The 7455-nt window shown below is 47.0% G+C and overlaps 1 long non-coding RNA gene across 2 annotated transcripts; it reads left to right on the top strand.

Annotated features, from left to right (window-relative positions):
- The first annotated feature begins 2679 nt into the window (after positions 1-2679).
- On the top strand, positions 2680-7183 carry LOC145034579 (uncharacterized). 2 transcript variants are annotated; one of them, XR_013678115.1, is made up of 3 exons: positions 2680-6115; positions 6345-6410; positions 6988-7183. It is a non-coding gene; the product is annotated as an uncharacterized LOC145034579 (long non-coding RNA). The 2 variants fall into 2 exon arrangements; XR_013678114.1 differs by having other exon boundaries at positions 2680-6410.
- The last annotated feature ends 272 nt before the right edge of the window (positions 7184-7455 follow it).

Here is a 7455-nt window from a genome sequence, read left to right as displayed (position 1 = left end):
TGTGAGTATACTAGTTTGCTAATTGCCATGCTATATGAGATAGTATCAATAGAAGGGGACCAGTCCCCGATTCGGTCGTTATGACCAGTGGGTAGGTCGGACACCCCAGATATGTCTGACATCATGATTATGATATGATGTTATGTGTTAGTAGTAGGGGTGAAATAGCCCCCGTGTTCGGTTGAGATAGACCGGAGGGTAGGTCAGCACCCTAGAATAGCCTGACATTGGTAGGTCAGCACCCTAGATGGTTTGACATGGGTAGGTCATCACCCCATAATGGCTTGACTTGGGTAGGTCAACACTCCAGAATGTATTGACATAGGTAGGACGGGCGCCCCAGAATTGCCCGGTAGTATGTATGCTATATGATGGTATGGTATGTGGTATGATGGGGAAAGTAACTAAGCTTTGTGCTTACAGTTTCAGTTTTGGTTTCAGGTACCTCTACGTCCAAGGGGAAGGAGCCAGCGGTGTAGCAACGCATCACTCACACACACTTATGATTTCCGCTTAGAGTTTTCTGGGATTGTACTATGATATTTTGTTATTTCTTATGATTTGGTTTTGATACATGATACTATGGTTTTATGTATTGGCATGATTTTGGCAATGTTTTGATGAACCATTTTATAAATCACCTAATCAAAAGTGAAATTTTTAGCATTGAATTTTGGGATGTTACAAGTTGGTACTAGAGCTCTGGTTTGAGTGATTCGGACACACCTTCGGGGGTGTCGGGACTCAAATTGAGGGACTAAAATATTTTTCAAAGAAAATAGTTTCTAAAATATTAAGTTAAAGATATTTGAGAAAGGACAAGGTGTGTGATGCGTGCGCCCGACTGAGCTCAGGTAAGTTTTCCCCAAGATACCCATACCTGTTATGTTATGTGTACGGTTTATGATTCTGAGAACTGCATGCTAGATTAGTGCTAAGGATCTAGGATGATGCCTTGTATGCCTGATATATGATTCTGAGAACTGCATGCTAGATTAGGGTTTATTATCTAGGAGGATGCTTTGAATGCCTGTTGTATGAACTGTATGCTAGGGCTGTTTAGCTGGTAGTAGGATATCCTGATTAGGTTATGCCTGATGTGGTTTCTCAATGCACGAATGCTACTTGCTTTGTGCTTAAGGGATACTGCCTAACTTTAACTAACTAGGGAGCGAATATGTAACAATATTCGCAAGCTAGTTAGGAAAGGGAAGTAGGGATTCCTAGTGCAGCTGATGGCGGAGAGTAAGTTGGAGGGTGCCCTAGGAAATCCTAGGACGAGATTAGTGAGAAAAGGGTATCGGTAAAGGGACATGGTGAAGTTGAAGCAATCCTTGAGGCAAGTACAGGTAGATGTGGAAGGTAGTATGGGCATGTATTACTAGAAGTAGAATATCCGTACTTGAGTCAAGGAGGGCCGAAATGGAACCAGGGAACTTGGAGAGTGTGTGACACCTCTCGAGAGCATGTATCATCCTGATGTTTATGTGTTTATTTGTAGTATGTCGATCACACGACATGGAGCGGGATGTTCAGGATCGGGATCAGGATCAGGCTCGGGTGTAGGATCCGAGCAGGTTGATGACGGCCTGCGCGAGTTCACCGTGTCTGAGATCACGAGAGGCATCCTTGAGTCGACCCCGATTATTTTTGGGTCGATCAAGGAAGGGATTGTTGAGCTGATGGAGGATCACCTCCGAGAATTAAGGAGCGACTTGGCGTCCAGCCAGTCGGGTACATGCACACTATCCTTTAAGGACTTCAGAGGGAGTGGTGCGCTGGATTTTCATAGGGTGAAGGAACCCATTGCTGCCAGGAGATGGATCGCAGTCATTGAGTTTGTGCAGTTGACGAGCTTCTGCCCAGATGGGTCGAAGGTCCGCTTTGCTACTGGGTGTTTGAGGGATAGAGCTGGAGACTGGTGGGAGTCAGTTGGTTACTCATTGGGAGCCCCAGCCGTCGAGGCTATTACGTGGTCAAATTTCGTGACCAGATTCAGGGCTGAGTTTGAACCGGCTATAGAGCTTCAGTAGCTGGCCAAGGATGTTTTGGATATGAGGCAAACAACTGAGACAGTGGCGGAGATCACCGCCAAGTCCAGGGAGAGGGACCTATTGGTTCCCCAATATACGGGGGATGAGGAGATGCGGAAGACCCGCTACCATGATATGTTGAGGGTTGATATTCGGGAGCATGTCAGCTATTAAGCCTGCTCGATCTCGGAGTCCATGACTGGAGCACATCAGGAAGAGGAAAGCAGAGACTGAGCAGATGACAGGGGTTTCGGGGATGAAACCAAATGGATCCGACGTTTGGTGAAGGGCCAGCCGGGCCAGAGCTGTTGCAGGAAATGTGACAGGCCGCATGAGGGTGCTTGTAGAGCAGGATCGTCGGGCTGCTTCAAGTGCGGCAAGATGGGGCACCTTGGAAGGGATTGTAGTGCCCTCGCCTCCTCAGTGCATATATCAGACCTGATTTGCTTTCACTGCAATCGAAGAGGCCATAAGAAAGTCAACTGCCCTGGATTGACAGCAGTGCCAGTGGCGGCGCCGACCCCAGCATCAGCACGTATTACAGATGGCTGGAAGGCCAGGGTAGTGGCTCCAGTGGTGCGGAGCGGAGCATTTTAGTTGATAGCCGAGGAGGCACACGTTGTACCCGATGTGGTGACAGGTACGATTTCTTTCTTACGCTTTTATGATATGTCGATGTGCTTTTGATATGTTATCTATGTGATTTGTTTAGGATCATTCCATGTGAATGGTATCCCAGTTCAGGTATTGTTTCCTTCGGGTGCTACCCGATCGTTTGTCTCTCTTGCACTTAGCAAGAAGTTTCCTAAGTCTTCGGGCATGTTGGATTGCCCTTTAGAGGTCGAGATTGCGGACGAATGGTTAGTGCAAGCATCAGAGGTGTATCGATATTGTGTTTTGAGGCTGTTCGAGGAGCGTTACCATGTAGATTTGGTTCCCATACCCTTGTGAGGAAACAAGGTTATTATTGTTATGGATTGGCTGAGCCCCAATGGGGGCAGTGATTGACTGCGCCCAACAATTGGTGTGGATCAGGACCCCAAATGGTGGAGAGCTAGTGATTCGGGGTGAGAGGCCACACAGAGGATGAACTTTATGATTAGCAGCGAGATCTTGGCGCTACCTTCAACAGTGTTACTCAGGATTTGTCACCTATGTTATGCATACCTAGGAGGCAGGTAAGGCGACAGTGGGCGATGTGACCATGGTACAAGAGTTTGCAGATGTATTCCTAGAGGAGTTGCCTGGGATACCTCCGGAGAGGTAGGTAGAGTTCAGGATCGACCTAGTCCATGGCGAGGCTCCGATAGATAGGGCACTATATCGGTTGGCTCCTCCTGAGATGCAGGAGTTGTCTACCACAGCTGTAGGAGCTGTTAGACAAAGGATTCATTAGACCGAGCAGTTCACCCTGGGGAGCCCTGATTCTGTTTGTGAAGAAGAATGATGGGTTGCATCGGATATGTATAGACTATCGGGAGCTGAATAAGGTAACAGTGAAGAATCGTTACCCACTTTCGAGGATTAATGACCTCTTTGACCAGCTACAGGTAGCATCTTGGTTCTCCAAGATCGATTTGCGTTCAGTGTATCATCAGATAAGGGTCAGAGAGAAGGATGTGCAGAAGACTGCTTTTTCGGACACGTTATGGTCACTATAAGTTCGTGGTGATGCCTTTCAGGATCACCAATACTCCTGTCGCATTCATGGATCTCATGAACCACGTGTGCAAACCGATGTTGGATCGGGCTATGATAGTTTTCATCGATGACATATTGGTTTATTCTAAGACGCAAGATCAGCATGAAGAGCACTTGCCAAAGGTTTTGGATACCTTGAGGAGGGAGAGCTTGTATTCTAAGTTCTCCAAGTGTGAGTTCTGGTTGTGCGAAGTGCAGTTTCTTAGGCACCTTGTCAACCAGGATGGGATTTCAGTTGATCCGGCCAAGGTGGAGTCAGTGATGAGGTGGGAGGTTCCGAGGTCTCCATTTGTGATTCTGAGCTTCCTGGGACTAGTAGGCTACTATCGGAGGTTCATTCAGGACTTCTCTAATATAGTTGTGCCCCTGACCCGGTTGACAAGGAAAGTCATGGTCTTTCACTATGGGCTTGAGCAGCAGGCCGCATTTGAGATGTTGAGACAGAGATTGTGCGAGGCGCCAATCTTAGCCCTGCCAGAAGGCATGGAAGACTTTGTGGTATATTTTGATGCGTCCATCTCAAGATTGGATGCGGTATTGATGCAGAGAGGGCATGTTATTGCTTACGCTTCGAGGCAGCTGAAGCCTCACGAGGCGAATTATCCTACGCATGATTTGGAGCTGCGGACCATTGTTTTCGCCCTCAAGATTTGGCGTCATCACCTATATGGGGTTCGTTGTACCATTTATACAAACCACAAGAGCATGAGCTACCTCATGGACCAACCAAATCTGAATATGAGGCAATATCGGTGGCTTGATGTGGTGAAGGATTATGATTGCGAGATCCTCTACCACTCGGGGAAGGCTAATGTCGTGGCCGATGCACTTAGCCGCAAGGCAGCGCAGATCAGGGACATCTGTCTGAGAATGACAGTTGTGACTCCACTATTGGAGCAGATTCGTGAGGCCCAATAGGAGGCCATGAAAGAGGAACATTGAAAGAGTGAGCGAATTGTGGGTTAGGTTTCCTCCTTCGATTATGATAGCCGGGGATTGTTGACTTTTCACCGTAGGGTGTGGGTCCCTTATCATGGGGGTGTGCACCAGATATTGATGGCAGAAGTGCACAAATCCAGGTTCTCTATACGTCCTGGGGCGACGAAGATGTATAGGGATCTTTGTCTCGATTATTGGTGGCCCTGTATGAAGAGCGACATAGCTTGGTTTGTGGAGAGGTGCTTAACCTGTAGGAAGGTCAAGGCTGAGCACCAGAGACCTCACGAAAAGGTACAACCCGTTGGATATCCCACATTGGAAGTGGGAGGATATTACCATTCACTTCATTACGAAGCTTCCCAGGACCGCACGAGGGGTGGATTCGATTTGGGTCATTGTTGACCGATTGACCAAGAGTGCCCATTTTATTCCGATTTAGGAGAGTATTTCGGCTGAAAAGTTGGCTGACATCTACATCCAGGAGGTAGTGACGCGACATGGGGTGCCAGTTTCAGTGATTTCAGAAAGGGACGTGCAGTTCACTTCCAGGCTTTGGAAGAAGTATCATGATGAGTCGGGTACTCGACTGCATTTTAGCACCGCCTTTCACCCACAGACGAATGGTCAGAGCGAGCGGACCATCCAGTCTCTGGAGGATATACTACGGGTGTGTGTTTTAGACTTCGTAGGTAGTTGGGATACTTAGCTTCCGTTGGATGAGTTCTCCTATAACAATAGCTATCATGCGAGTATCGGTCGTCCTCCCTTCGAGATGTTATACGGGATGAAGTGCAGGACCCTGATATGATGGGGAGAGTTTGGGCAGAGATTCATGGGGAGTATTGAAGTGGTACTCAAGAATACGGAGAAGATCCAACAGGTTCGGAGTAGGCTTCAGACTGCTCAGAATCGGCAAAAAAGCTATGCCGACAAGCGACGGTCGGTCCTGGAGTTCCAGGTCAGGGATATTGTACTCTTGAAGGTGTCGCCATGGAAGGGCGTCATTCGATTCAGGAAGCGGGGAAAGATGGGCCCCAAGTATATTGGACCTTTCAAGGTTATACCCGGGTGGGCAGGGTAGCATATAGGCTGGATCTGCCAGCCAAACTCAGTCATATTCATAGCACTTTTCATGCCTCCTAGTTGCAGAAATGTCTGGTGAACGATTCGACAGTGGTGCCTCTAGAGAATATTTAGATTAATGATAGCCTGAAATACATCGAGAGGCTAGTAGCAATCATTGATAGGAAGTCAATGGATCTGAGGAACAAGAGGGTGGAGTTGGTAAAGGTGCAATGGCAGCACCATAAGGGCTTGGAATGGACCTGGGAACCGAAGGACGAGATGAGGGAGCATTACCCCGAGCTTTTTAAGGATCGAGCAGCATGCTTCGAGGACGAAGTCTAACATAAGTGGGGGAGATTTGTAACACCTGATTCCTGGTATGCCTATTATTCAAGTATTTTGTGTTTTTCTCTAGGACTCGACGAGTTGGAGGCCCAACTCGTCAAGTCGAGTCGTGACCCGCGGACATTTTAAGTGACCTACTCGACGAGTTGGGAGACTGACTCGGCAAGTCAGGTAACCTAGGCGTTGACTTTTGCCTGGTTTTGGTATTGACCCTGGTTAAGGTTGTACGTTTTGGTTGATGATTTGAAGGTTGTCGTGTAGGGATTGAGGAGTCGAGGAGATCCGACCTTTACGCCAAGGACATCTCACACACCACCCGATATCGAGGTGAGTTACCTTCTTGTAGGAGTGGGTCTATGGCACCAAGGCTGGCCCACTAGTAATTGTTAGTTGGGATGGTTATCTTTGTGATAACTGTCTGGTTTGATTGTTGGATATGTGAGCATGTTAGACTGCTAGATATGTGAGTATGCTAGTTTGCTAATTGCCACGTTATATGAGATAGTATTAGTAGAAGGGGACCAGTCCCCAATTCGGTCGTTAGCACCAATGGGTAGGTCGGACACCACAGATATGTCTGACAACATGATTATGATATGATGTTATGTGTTAGTAGTAACGGTGAAATAGTCCCCGTGTTCGGTTGAGATAGATCGGAGGGTAGGTCAGCACCCCAGAATAGCTCGACATGGTTAGGTCAGCACCCCAGAACGGCTTGACATGGGTAGGTCAGCACCCTAGAATGGAGTGACATGGGTAGGTCAGCACCCTAGAATGGCTTGACATGGGTAGGACAGGCGTCCAGGAATTTCCCGGTAGTATGTATGCTATGTGATTGTATGGTATGTGGTATGATGGGAGAACTCACTAATCTTTGTGCTTACAATTTCAATTTTGGTTTCAGGTACCTCTACGTCCAAGGGGAAGGAGCCGACGGTGTAGCAGCGCATCACACACGCACACTTATGATTTCCGCTTAGAGTTTTCTGGGATTGTACTATGATATTTTTTTATTTCAGATGATTTTGTTTTGAAACATGATACTATGATTTTATGTATTGGCATGATTTTGGCAATGTTTTGATGAACCATTTTATAAATCACCTAATCAAAAGTGAAGTTTTTGGCCTCGAATTTTGGGATGTTACAGAGTTCTTCCCTAAAGCTAGATCTAAGCTTAGAATGAACAACCTTTAGACTTTATACTTCGAATGAGCTAGAAATGATGCACAAACTCTGGAGCTACAAGCTTCTTTTTCTCCTTTGCTTCTCCTCAAGCTTCCTTCTTCTTCTAAATCACAAAAGAACAACCAAAAACTCTTTGTAAGCTCAAGATTGCTCGTAAGATGGCTAGGGTTTCGAGATTAGCACT

Source organism: Lactuca saligna, chromosome 3, assembly GCF_052625555.1.
Source record: "Lactuca saligna cultivar CGN05327 chromosome 3, ASM5262555v1, whole genome shotgun sequence".
NCBI lineage: Eukaryota > Viridiplantae > Streptophyta > Magnoliopsida > Asterales > Asteraceae > Lactuca > Lactuca saligna.
This window is presented reverse-complemented; position numbering and strand designations above follow the sequence as displayed.